At 40.3% G+C, this 13,468-nt stretch overlaps 1 protein-coding gene across 1 annotated transcript in view; it reads right to left on the bottom strand.

Moving 5' to 3' along the window:
• Positions 1–13,468, bottom strand: part of CACNA1B (calcium voltage-gated channel subunit alpha1 B) — a 210,777-nt gene that overhangs the window by 57,548 nt on the left and 139,761 nt on the right.

The following is a 13,468-nucleotide window of genomic DNA, read 5'->3' as shown; positions in this document are numbered from 1 at the left end:
AGATCCTTTACCACTGCGCCACCTGGGGAGCCCTCTGCCTTACCAATATACACTTAACAAAGATTTTTTTTCTGCTTAAAAGAATGGAACAAAGATGCCAGAGCCTGGATGGAAATACTTCTCCTGAAATAAATTTACTATAACAACAACAGAACTCATCAATAAATCAAAACCAGGAAATAATAATAAATTATATTAATAAATAATATATATATAATATATAAAAATATATAATAATAGTAATATAAAAATAATAATATATATAAGTAATAAATAATAAATCAAGGAAATAATAAAGTAATAAGTAATAAATAACAAATCAGGAAAACAAGGAGAGGATCAAAACAAGAGCTACAACCAAGGAGATTCATTGTTGGAAAGTTTATTTAAAAAAGAGACCTGACAGAAACAAAAACTTCACTGAAACAGAACACAATCAAGCCAGATGACCAGATATGGGTCGCTGGAGCGGGGGATGAAGAAAGGAGCAGGATGTTCACTGAAAACAACCATGTGCTGGCTGGCCCGGGTGCTTCACCCTCACGACAGCACTTACTGGCGTGTGTTAGTACCTCCAGGTTTCAGATTAAGAAACAGGCTGAACTGAAGAATCACCCGCTGGGGACAAGACCGAGCAAAGCTGGGTTGGGCAGGGAAAGTGAGGCACCACAATAAACTGCTCCCTCCAGGGGGCTGAAGGAGTGCAGTGGCAGTGCCCCGGGCTTCTGGGAAAGCACAGGTAAGTCGTCTCTGGCAAGAACATCCCCCATCTGCCCGCAGAATCCCCACTGACTGAGGTAACTGTTGCCAGCTTGAAGAGAACGCAAGCCTAATGTCCCAAGGCGTCCACCATGTAGAAAGAATTTCTGTGCTAGAGCTATGTACCATCCTCGAGAGAACTGAAAAAGCAGCCAAACAATTCTTTTTCTATAGGGCTTAATTATCTCATAAAGCCTGACTCAGAAAGGGTGCATTATGGTCAATTATATATGAACTCATATCAACAAACACAAAAAGAAGGGAGGTACGTGAAAGACAGCAGAAGCTAGTAATAGATGTATAATTCCCAAGGGACTTCAGATATATGCGCCTTTAGATGAGGACTGTAAAAGAACTAAAGAACTGAATATAAATATGCAAAGAAATTTAAAAAACGAGTCTTTAAAAAGTGAACAAGCAATAGAAGCCTATAAAAGTGGCCCAGCATTTCCATGGCCTATGACAGAGAGGCTTATTACAAAGGACTCAACCTCCTACTATAGACAATCATAAAAGCAGAACAAAAACATGTAACTGCTTAAAGAACCCGAGAAGCAACAGTCCTTGGGAGACACCTGTGCCTGGGGGCTGCTTTCCCATTGGTAGAAGCAGAAAGCAGCACCCCTACTGGGAGGAGGGATGAAAGACTGGAGGTGAGGATGATGGACTGTCTGGGAATAAGGGGCAAAATCCCGGAGGGGAGAAAAGGACAGAAAAGCGAGGCCCCCCCTCAGTCCCCACAACTCCCCTCCGGTCTCTGCTGTACTGGTGTAAGGCAAGGCTGGTCTCTACTGGGAGCAAAGGGTCTCAAGGCAGAGGCAGGGCTGAAGGCTTGATACTGGGAACAAATGCAAACAGATTCAACTTTGCTATCATTTTGCATTCAGATTATTCTTGTTTTTATTAGTGTTCTGGTTAAAGAGTTGCCATACCTTGAATTATTTAATAAGGCCTATTATTTTCAACACATGGCATTTTTAGAAATGCATGTATAATGTTATAGCAGGAAGGTCTATACTTTAGGAAGATAGAAAATGATATTAAAGGAAAGTCTGTAACGTAAGAAATCAGTAAATCTAAACACAGTCTCTATAAAGTTGTTGGGAAGGAAGAAAATTTTATTCTACATTCCTAGGTTCTTCTGACTGGTCTAAGAATTAAATTGACATGAGATTAGTAATATGAAAAAATATAGGAACCACACATCTGTGAGAGGTTCAGACAGAAAGGTAGAATGAGGTGCATATATATATCACCCTGAGCTAAACAATGGGGGCCTCTAAGGAGGCAACATAAAACAGAGCAGATTTTTGGTTATTAGGTGCTTGCCCTTCCAAAGAGATGGGGCCACTTAGATAACACGTATCTCTGGTAATAACTCTTTCTTGGGAAAAATCCCCAATCTAAATTTTTCTAGGTGGTTAAGGCAAGAACAGTTGTTTCTCTTGAACCCACAGGGTCTTGGTTGCCTTTAGCTCAAAAATAATTCTCATGCACACAATTGGGGGAGGCTTGTCCAGAACCCCTACAAAGTCCAAAGAATAATAAAATCTATTTTGTGGGAAAAGAAGGACTAAAATGATGGATGCTAATGAGGAAGTTGGGAAAAATGTGATTGCAGTTGCTATTCTAAGGCCTTAGACCTTAATTTAAAAATAACTATAGATTTTGTTATGCAAGCATGATATAATTAAAGGATAACGCTAAAAACAGAAAAAGAATTCATAGTTTATAAACTATGAGAGGGGAAATGTCACACAAAAGCAATTATTCAATACTAAAAAGGAAGGAGAAGGAAGAAAAACAGGAAAAATTGGAACAAACATCGCAGGTCCAAGTAAATTAATAATCACAATATATACAAGCAGATGGAACCTGGCTACTGACTGACAGAGATTATCCAGGTGACATGTTTAGAAATACAGTTATATGTAGTTTCCAAGAGACGGGCCCAAAATACGAGGCCACATAAAGTCTAGAAGTCAAAAGATGAGAAAAGAAACACTTGGCAAATGTTCATTAAAAAAAAAAACTCAGGCATATTCACATCAGAAAAATACAATATAAGAAGAAAATCATTAGAGGGTCACCACAAGACGACAAAAAGTTCAGCTCCAGTGTTGTTGTTCAGTCACTCAGTCCTGGCTGACTCTTTGCAACCCCAGGGACTGTAGCCCACCAGGCTCCTCTGTCCATGGGATTCAGCAGGCAAGAACACTGGAGTGGGTGGCCATGCCCTCCTCCAGGGGGCCATCCCGACGCAGGGGCTGAACCTGCACCTCCACATCTCCTGCGTTGCTGGCAGATGCTTTACCATCTGAGCCACCAGGGAAGCCCATGCATTCCTCGTGCGTGCGTCATGCTCAGCTGCTTCAGTTGTGTCCAACTCTTCATGACCCTATGGACGGTAGCCCGCCAGGCTCCTCTGTCCATGGGACTCTCCAGGCAAGAATACTGGAGTGGGTTGCCATGCCCTCCTCCAGGGGATCTTCCTGACCCAGGGATTGAACCAACGTCTCCTGTGGCTCCTGCATTGCAGGCAGATTCTTTACCGCTGAGCCACCAGGGAAGCCCCATATTCTTCTTAAGCATACATAAAACATTTACAAAAGTTGACCACATGCTAAACCATAAAGCAGTCACCTCTTGTATCAAAGATGACCCTACATGAACATCGTCATCTCCAATCACAGTACAATTAGGTTTCAATTTAAGGTAATGGTCAGAAACCAACGATTCAGAGTTAAATTTTACAATTGGAAGGTGAAAAGTATACTTTAGTTAAGTCAAAAAATATATATCATAGGCAGTATAAATGTGTCTACATAGAAAACAGCAGAAAAATTATTTGGAATAAGAGAGTGTTTGGCAACTCTGGGTGGACACAAAATCAATGGACAAAAACTGCTTGCATTTCTATATGGTAGGAGCAAAAAAAAACAAAAATTTTTTTAAACAATACTATTTTAAAAAACCAAATAAGTAAAAAGACAAAAAGAAGGAACTTAGGGGCAGGGAAACTCCTGTGTATGGTACTGTAATGACACAGTTATATATTTGTCCAACATCATTAGAATATATACCAGCAAGCGTGAGACCTGCTGTAAACTATGGATTTGAGATGAAAAGGATGTGCTGCTAGGGGCTCACTGACTGTAACAAGTGTACCACCAGGAGAGGAATACTGACCATGGGGAAGGCTGTGTGTGTAGGGGTAGACAGGATACAGCAAATCTCTATACTTTCTACTTAATTTTTACCTTGAAACTAAAACTGCTCAAAAAAAACACCAATTTTTCAGGGTAACACAAAAGAGATACAAATGTAAAGTCTAAGTGGGTAGGTAAAAACCCTGTGATCTTACATTTGAATTACAAATGTCAAAAGACTACATGGTATATTCTTCTCCCTTAAAAAGGAAAAAAAAGTCCCCAAGAGCCTGAAAGCAGTAAAAACTCAGCAGCAAAGACCACATGGGTAAATAATACCGTTTCTTATCAAAGGAACCGCAGCACCTCAGATCAGCATCTACAGAAGCAGACCATGAAATGAGGGTCCATGTGCAAGAGACTGAGGACAGAGTCCCAAAAAGAACTAGATGGGAGCAAGAAAGAGCAGGGCAGAGAAGATCAAGTGAGGGCGCAGTTTCAGATAAAGCCCTGCCACAGCATCAGCTGCTGCTTCGGGGACCCTGGGGTCTGAACTAAGCTTCAGAGTTGTCAGACCTGAAGCCAGACGGCTGGGTTTTCATCCGCCCACACCCCTTCCCTAGTGAGGGCCACCCGGGGTCGCCAACCCTCAGAGAAGTGCTCCCTCCCGCCCACCTCTAGTGGTCCAGGGCAGCCCTCCAAAGAGGAGCTGAAGGTGAGGCCACTGGAGGCGGAATTACCCGAAGGCAGGGAAGGGAGGTCTGGAGAAGCAGCAGGTGTCCAGGACACAGCCCTCCGTGGAGAAATAGCCAATTCCACGTTTGGGCAAGAAAGGAACACAACGACCCTGGAATGAGTTGTAACAGATGAAAACAGAAAGCTGTCAAAGACCACAATAGGCTGTGAGAAAGTAAAAAAGCCAACTTTAAAAAAAAAAAAAAAAGTAAAAAAAATTTTAAATACATAAATAAAAATTAAAAAGCCAACTTTAAGGGGCATGCCCTGTCCAGAGATGGGACAATTTGAGCATCAGAACTAACAGTGAGTCCAAAGGACCTAAACATATCAAACATGTTAAAATCTAATGATTCATAAGGATAATTTTGTTAAAGCTCTCAATGACTGTATTTGGAGTTCCTAGGAACCAACTTGCTATTTTGAAAATTTATACATAAAGGTGCAGAATGAAGCATGTATCTTGCTATATACAAATACAAGCTGTATTTCAGGGTAACCAAAAAGTTGATGAAGAAAGTTCTTTCTTACAGAAAAAGTTGGAATAGTTGGAATAGAAAAAGTTGGAATAATTCAGAAAGCATGATGGAATTATAATTCACAACTGCACAATACCAAATAAAATCACAAATCTGTTGACAATCATCAATGCCTACCAGTTCACTCGGGGAAAAGCTGGTGGAGAAACTTACCCTGGGTGGGTCGGGCAATATCCACGGATCAATCTTAACGCTGCCCAAAGGAAAGCAGCAGATGCCATGTGGCTCCTGATGGAACGTGAGAGGAAGCACACAACCACCTATGAAGCTTCCCTAGAGTTTTTACTCTGATCAGAATCAAGGTGTGCAGTTCACAGACAAGGGTGATTTCGCCTCCTAAGGAATACCTGGCAAAGTCTAGAGACTGTTTTTTGTTTTTTTTGGTTTTTTTGGTTGTCATAACTACAGTATGCTACTGAGATCTGGAAGGGAAAGGTCAGGGATGCAGCTGAATATCTTAAAACGCACAAGACAGCCACCACCAACAAATGTCAATAGTGCCAAGTTCAGAAGGCCTGTTTTAGATCTAATTACCAGATAACAGGAATGCTAAGGATAGAAAAATGTGCTACAGGACACCATGAGGCAATCAACCAAATCCAGAATACTTAACAGGGTAAATTCTACAGTATTTCAACAGATAAATGGCATGCATAAAATAATCACAGAGTAAAACAGACATAGACAGATTAAGCTAGGTCAAATCCTGTTTGGATCCTGATTCAAACATACCAGCTGTAAAAAGCTGTTTTTCAGATAACTGGTAAAATTTGAACTCAAGAAATCTGTGCAGGTCAAGAAGCATCCATCAATTAGAACAGGACATGGAATAACAGACTGGTTCCAAATTGGCAAAGGAGTATGTCAAAGCTGTATATTGTCACCCTGTTTATTTAACTTATATGCATAGTACATCATGTGAAATGCCAGGCTGGAAGAAACACAAGGTGGAATCAAGATTGCCAGGAGAAATATCAATAAACTCAGATATCCAGGTGACACCACCCTTATGGCAGAAAGCAAAGAGGAACTGAAGAGCCTCCTGATGAAAGTGAAAGAGGAGACTGAAAAAGCTGGCTTGAAACTCAACATTCAAAAAACAAAGATCATGACATCTGTTTCCCCATCTGTTTGCCATCCCTTCATGGCAAACAGATGGGGAAACAATGGAAACAGTGATAGACTATTTCTTGGGCTCCAAAATCACTGCAGATGGTAACTACAGCCATGAAATTGAAAGATGCTTGCTCCTTGGAAGAAAAACTATGACCAGCCTAGACAGCATATTAAAAAGCAGAGACATTACTTTGTCAAAAAAGGTCAAAGCTAGTCAAAGCTATGGTTCTTCCAGTAGTCATGTATGGATGTGAGAGTTGGACCATAAAGAAAGCTGAGCACTGAAGAACTGATGCTTTTGAAATATGGTGTTGGAGAAGACTCTTGAGAGTCCCTTGGACTGCAAGGAAATCAAACCAGTCAATCCTAAAGGTAATCAGTTCTGAATATTCATTGGAAGGACTGATGCTGAAGCTGAAACTCCAATACTTTGGCCACCTGATGCAAAGAACTGACTCAATGGAAAAGACTCTGACGCTGGGAAAGATTGAAGGCAGGAGGAGAAGGGGACGACAGAGGATGAGATGGTTGGATGGCATCACTGACTCAACGGACATGAGTCTGAGCAAGGTCTGGGAGCAAGCTCCCTGATGGACAGGGAAGCCTGGTGTGCTGCAGTCCATGGGGTCACAAAGAGTCAAACACGACTGAACTGAAAAAATTATTATCAACCTTGTAGGTGTAACAGTGCTATTGTGATTGTTAAATCCTTAATTATTAGAGATGCTTCCAGACACAGTTAAACCTAAAGTGATTAAAAGAAAGAAAGGAGCCACAGAAGTGAAACACAGTTGGCAAAAACGCGGATTATCACTTTGAGGGTGAGCGACAGCAACTGGGGCTTCACTATACTTGTGTCTCTACTTTCAGTGTTTTAACTTTCCATAATAAAAAGGTTTTTATGTAAGCAGCCAAAGAGAGAAGACAGGCACACAAAGGAACAACTTGGACTAATGATTAACTTCTCAACAGAAAACAGCAGGAAGCAGGAGACAGTGGAACAGTCTCAAAAGGCTGAGAGGAAATAACGAACCACCTAGAATTTCACACAAATTGAAACTACTTTTACAAACAATTTGGAAAGATGTTTCAGGCAAACCGAGAGAAAAATTGAGAGAGGAGTATGACAAGGCTATATATTATCACCCTGCTTCTTTAGCTTATATGTAGAGTTCGTTATTGTTTAGTTGCTCAGTCACGTCTAGCCCTTGGAGACCCCATGGACTGCAGCACACCGGGCTTCCTTGTCCTTCACCATCTCCCAGAGTTTGCTCAAACTCATGTCTATTGAGTCAACGATGCCATCTAACCATCTCATCCTCTGTTGCCCCCTTCTCCTCCTGCCCTCAATCTTTTCAAGCATCAGGGTCTTCTCCAATGAGTAGGCTTTTCACATCAGGTGACCAAAGTACTGGAGCTTCAGCTTCAGCATCAGTCCTTCCAATGAATATTCAGGGTGGATTTCCTTTAAGACTGACTGGTTTGAATACATCATGCAAAATGCTGGGTTGGATGAACCACAAGCTGGAATCAAGACTGCCCAGAGAAGTTATCGATAATCTCAGATATGCAGATGATACCACTCTAAAGGCAGAAAGCAAAGAGGAACTAAAGAGCCTCTTGATGAGGGTAAAAGAAGAGAGTGAAAAAGCTGGCTTAAAACTCAACATTCAAAAAACTAAGATCACGGCATCTGGTCCCTTCACTTCATGGCAAATAGAATGGGGGGAGGAGTGGAAGCAGTAACAGATTTTATTTTCTTAGTCTCCAAAATCACTGTGGACAGTGGCCACAGTCATGAAATTAAAAGACACTTACTCCTTGGAAGGAAAGCTATGACAAATCTAGACAGCATATTAAAAAGCAAAGACATCACTTTGCTGACAAAGGTCCATACAGTCAAAGCTATGATTTTTCCAGTAGTCAGGTATGGATGTGAAAGAAGGCTGAGCACCAAAGAACTGATACTTTCAAATTGTGGTGCTGGAGAAGACTCTTGAGAGTCCCTTGGACTACAAGGAGATTGAACCAGTCAATCTTAAAGGAAATCAACCCTGAATATTCATTGGAAGGACTGATGCTGAGGCTGAAGCTAAAATACTCTGGCCACCTGATGCAAACAGCCGATTCATTGGAAAAGACCCTGACGGTGGGACAGATTGAGAGCAGGAAGAAAAGGGAGCAACAGAAGATGAGATGGTTGGATGACATTATTGACTCAATGGACCTGAGTCTGAGCAAACTCCAGGAGATAGTGAAGGACAAGGAAGCCTGGTGTGCGGCAGTCCATGGGGTCACAAAAAGTCGGATACAACTGAGCAACAGAACAGCAACAAGCACCACCATCCAAGGGCTCAGCTGCTCAGTTGTGTCTGACTCTTTGCAGCCCCATGGAGTGTGACCTGCTAGGCTCCTTTGCCCACGGGATTTTCCAGGCAAGAATACTGAACAGAATTGCTTTTTCCTACTCCAGGGGATCCTCCTGACCCAGGGATTGAACCTGCATTTCTTACACTGGCAGGCAGATTCTTTCCCACTGGTGGCACCTGGGAAGCCCTTCACTGCCATGAGACCTTAGCAAAAATATCAGAAAAAAATGTTCTTCATGCAGAAGGAAAAAAAAAGCCAAATGGATGACCTCAAATGCAAAGAGTGATAAAATACAAGAAAAAATAACGAAATTAACAGAAAAGTGTTAAAGAAATCTCTGCTACTTATAAATTCAAAACTGTACTTATAAATAACTAATGAATCAAACCATAATGAAACTTGGAAAAGATTTAGAAGTAAAAAATATGATGTTTCATAACTTGTAAAATAAAATTAAAGTAATTCTTAGAGTGATAGTTAAAGCCTTAAACACCCTAGCAAAGTAGAAAAGCTTGTGTCACAGCTGAGTATTCAACTAATAAGTGGGCAAAGAGATTACAATAAAGACAAATAAAGCAGAAAAAAAGAAATAATAAATAAGAACATAAATTAATGACACAGAAAAGATACGATAAAAAGGCTAAGAACGCCAAAGTTGAGACTTTAGTACCCTATTAAAATTGACAACCTCTAGGGGGGAAAAAAAGAGTTTATCAAGAGAAGGAGAGAAACAGTGGAGAAAGAAGGGAAGAAGGGAATGAAGGATAGAAAGAAGAAATGAAGAAAGAAAATTAGAAATGTAAAGTGGCCATAACTACAAATCCAGCAGAAACTAAAAGAGGCCGGTTCCTGCTGACACCGGCACAGTCACACTCGAATTTACGTCTCTCCCTACGTGCTCCGTAACCCACATGGTTGATAGGCAGGTGATGAAATCATCCACGGTGCGTGCCTCCAGCACACAGGAAATAAGGGAACTACAAACCTGAATTTACATGTCGGTGGGAAAGCAAACTTTGCCCTGAGGAATCAGGCAGGGAGTGTGTGGAGAAGGGGGAGCGAGGTGGGTCCTAGTGATGCTGAACACAGAAACATCGACTTGTTCACCCACAGGAAAAAAGGCAGGGAAACACTGAGAACAGGTGTGAGACCCGCCAGCTCAGGGTGCTGCTTCTGGGGACGTGAAAGGAAGGGCCTGGAAGTGCCCAGCACTGTAGGCAGTAACCTTGAGAAGACAACGAGAGATGCGAGTTCAGTGGCTCAGCGACGGAAGGAGAGAAGAAACAAGTGTCCAAGATCCAGGGCCCTCCAGACACCCCCCACTGGGCACCACTGAAAAAGAAAACGGGCTTCATTGTACTGACATAAGAACGTGTTCTTGACCTAGAAACCAACTAAGCTGCCTAAACCTCTCCCCTACTCTTCCCAAAATCACATGTAATTTTTGGTCCAAGAAATTGTAACATGCTGCTAAGTCGCTTCAGTCGTGTCCGACTCTGTGCGACCCCACAGACGGCAGCCCACCAGGCTCCGCCATCCCTGGGATTCTCCAGGCAAGAACACTGGAGTGGGTTGCCATTTCCTTCTCCAACACACTTCCTCATTATCAGAAAAATGAACCCAACATCCATACAAAGCTTCTACATAAGAACACAGAAAACAAGGATGAAAACCCTTCAGGTAATAAAGATACTCCACAAAAAACAACCACACAGCAGACAAAAACCTTCCAACATGAACTAAACATAACTAAACAAGCAGTTGTTGATAAGAAGAAACACCACAAATCAAATTCAAAAGCTGAAAACAAAAATGTGTGGACAGTTAGATGATATGAGATGAGAGCTAAGGAAACTTAGGAGACAAGTTGAAAAAGGAGACAAAATCATCTGAGAAATAAAGTTACAGAGAAAAAACAAAATCATCTCAGAAAGTATGAGGAGACAACAGGTAAGTCCAAGGGAAAATACACATGACTGAAATCATAGCAAGGGAAAAGGAATTTCAGAGTGAAATGAGCCAAGAGAAAACATATGAAATAAGGAGTGAGTTTTCAGATGGGTAAAGAGAAATTCATACAGCAGAGAGGCAAAGGAGAGCCAACATTTAAATAACTGGAATGTATGAAAAGCAAAAATAAAACAATGTAATGTAACTAACATTTAACACTGTAATCCCAGAAATTTTTCCTGAAATGAAATAACATCTGTCAATTGATTTTTGACAAACGTACCAAAGTAATTCTATTGAAAAGGGCTGCCTTTCCAACAAATGGTAGGAGGACAAGTGGACATCAGTGGTGGTGCGGGCTGGGGTAGTAAGAACCACAACCCTTTCTTACCTCATGCCATACATAAAGATTAACTCAAAGACCTCAGCTTTCAGAAAGATGGAATAGAAGTACCTTCTTTCATTCATCCTCTGAGGACAACTAAAAACCCTGGACATCATATATAAGGCAAACCTAGAAGATTTGTCTAGGTTTCAATCAAAAAATCACTTGTCATACCAGGAAAATCTCAATTTGAACGAGAAAAGATAATCAATAAACACCAAGATAACACAGATGTTAAAGCATCCATCATAAAAATGCTTTGACAGATGTAAAAACACACTCAAAACAAGTGAGGGAAAAACCTCAGGAAAGAAACAGAAGATATACAGAACCAAACACAAATTTTGGAAGTGAAAAATTCAGTAACTGAAAGTAGAAACTTAACAGACGGGCTCAACGGCAGAACGGAGGGCACAAACGAAAGAACTAGGGAACTGGAGGACAGACAATAAAGTTACTCAGTCTGAACAACAGAGAGAAACCAGACGGAAAAAAGTAAGCAGTCCCAGGGGCCTTCGGGACTGTAACAAAAGATCTACCATTCGTGTCAACAGAGTCCTGGAAAGAAAGGAGAAGGAGGGCAGAGCTGAAGACGTATTCAAAGACATATGGATGAAAAATTTCCAAAACTGGCAAAAAGACAAAAATCTACAAATTTAAGAAGCTGAGTGAATCCCAAACAGGATAAACCTAAAGAAATTCATGCCAAAATACATCATAATCAAACTTCTGAAATATAAAGAAAAAAAAATCTTGAAAGCAGCGAGAGAGAAACAACATCTTACCTATAGGAAGAAAACAATTCGAATGACACTGGATTTCTCATCAGAAACCATGGAGGTCAGAAGCATGAGGCACACGTTTTTTCAAGTGCTGAAAAAAAAAGAACTGTCAACCCAGAATTCTATACCCAGTGAAAATATCCTTCAGGAATGAAAGGAAAATCAAGACATTCTCAGATGAAGGAAAACTAAGAGAATTTTCACCTGTAGAACTACCCTAAAAGAATGGCTAAGGAAGGTCCTCTAAACAGAAAGTAAGCTATGAAAGAAGAAATATTGGAATATCAGGAAGGAAGAAATAAAGAACAATAGGAAGAGTAAAAATACAGCACACTTTCCTTTTCCTCTTGAGTTCTCTAAATTACATTTGACAGTGAAGCAAAAATTATAACATACATTGATGTACTTAAATACATGTGTAATTATACACGGGGAGGAAAAAGAGAGGCAAAATGTCTATACTTCATTCCGACTGATAGAAGGACAACCCTGGTATATCGAGACATACGTAATCGGAGAAGGCGATGGCACCCCACTCCAGTACTCTTGCCTGGAAAATCCCATGGATGGAGGAGCCTGGTGGGCTGCAGTCCATGGGGTCGCACAGAGTCGGACACGACTGAAGTGACTTAGCAGCAGCAGCATACATATGTAATACTTAGAAGAACCATCAAAAAACCAATACAAAGAGACACACTCAAAAATACTATAGATGAATCAAAATGGAATTCTAAAATATACACAAGTAACTCACATGAATGCAGGAGAAAGAAACCAGAGAAATAAAAAATAGAAAAAATAAACAGTATGCAACAGTACATATAAGCGATAATATATATAATTATATTAAACATAAACTGTCTGAATATGCTTCCCCCAAACAAAGAACGGACAGAGTGGATGAAAAATACGACCCAACAATATGCTGTCTACACGAAACTAACTTAAAATATAAATATATAGCTAGGTTAAAAGTAAAAAGATGAAAAAGATATATATCTTAAGTGGAAATATTAAATTAAAAAACAAGAGTGGGTATATTTATATCAGATAAAGTAGATATCAAAGCAAAGAAATTTATCAGGTACAGAGAGACATATTACACAATGATAAAAGGGTCAAGATTTTCAAGAAGACGAAATTCTAAATGTGTATGTACTCAACAACAGAGCTGGAAAATACATGAAGCAAAAACTGACAAAACCAAACGGAGAAATAGTTCTTTGATCTGGAAATTTTTAAAACCAAAGTGAATGAAAATGTAAAGATGACATATCAAAATCTGTGAGACACAGCTAAAGCGATACTAAGACGAAAATTTACAGCACTAAACGTTTACATTAGAAAAGAGGAAAATACTTAATCTAAGTTCCCACCTCAGGATACTAGTAAAGAACAAAATAAACCCAAAGCACAAAGAATGAATAAAATAATAGGGAAAGAAACTGAATGCAACTGGAGAAAGAAAAACCACAGAGAAAAGTGAATGAAATAAGAGTCCATTTCTAGGGACTTCCCTGGTGGTGTAGTGGCTAAGATGCCAAGCTCCAAATGCAGGGGCCCAAGTTTGATCCCTAGGCGTGGAATCAGATGCCAAGTGCCACCACCAAGACCCAGTGCGCCCAGATAAAAAAGTATATTTTAAAAAAAGAACCCATTTCTTTAAAAAGATGCATAAAATAA

This window comes from Bos taurus, chromosome 11, assembly GCF_002263795.3.
Source record: "Bos taurus isolate L1 Dominette 01449 registration number 42190680 breed Hereford chromosome 11, ARS-UCD2.0, whole genome shotgun sequence".
In the NCBI taxonomy this organism is placed as follows: Eukaryota; Metazoa; Chordata; class Mammalia; order Artiodactyla; family Bovidae; genus Bos; species Bos taurus.
This window is presented reverse-complemented; position numbering and strand designations above follow the sequence as displayed.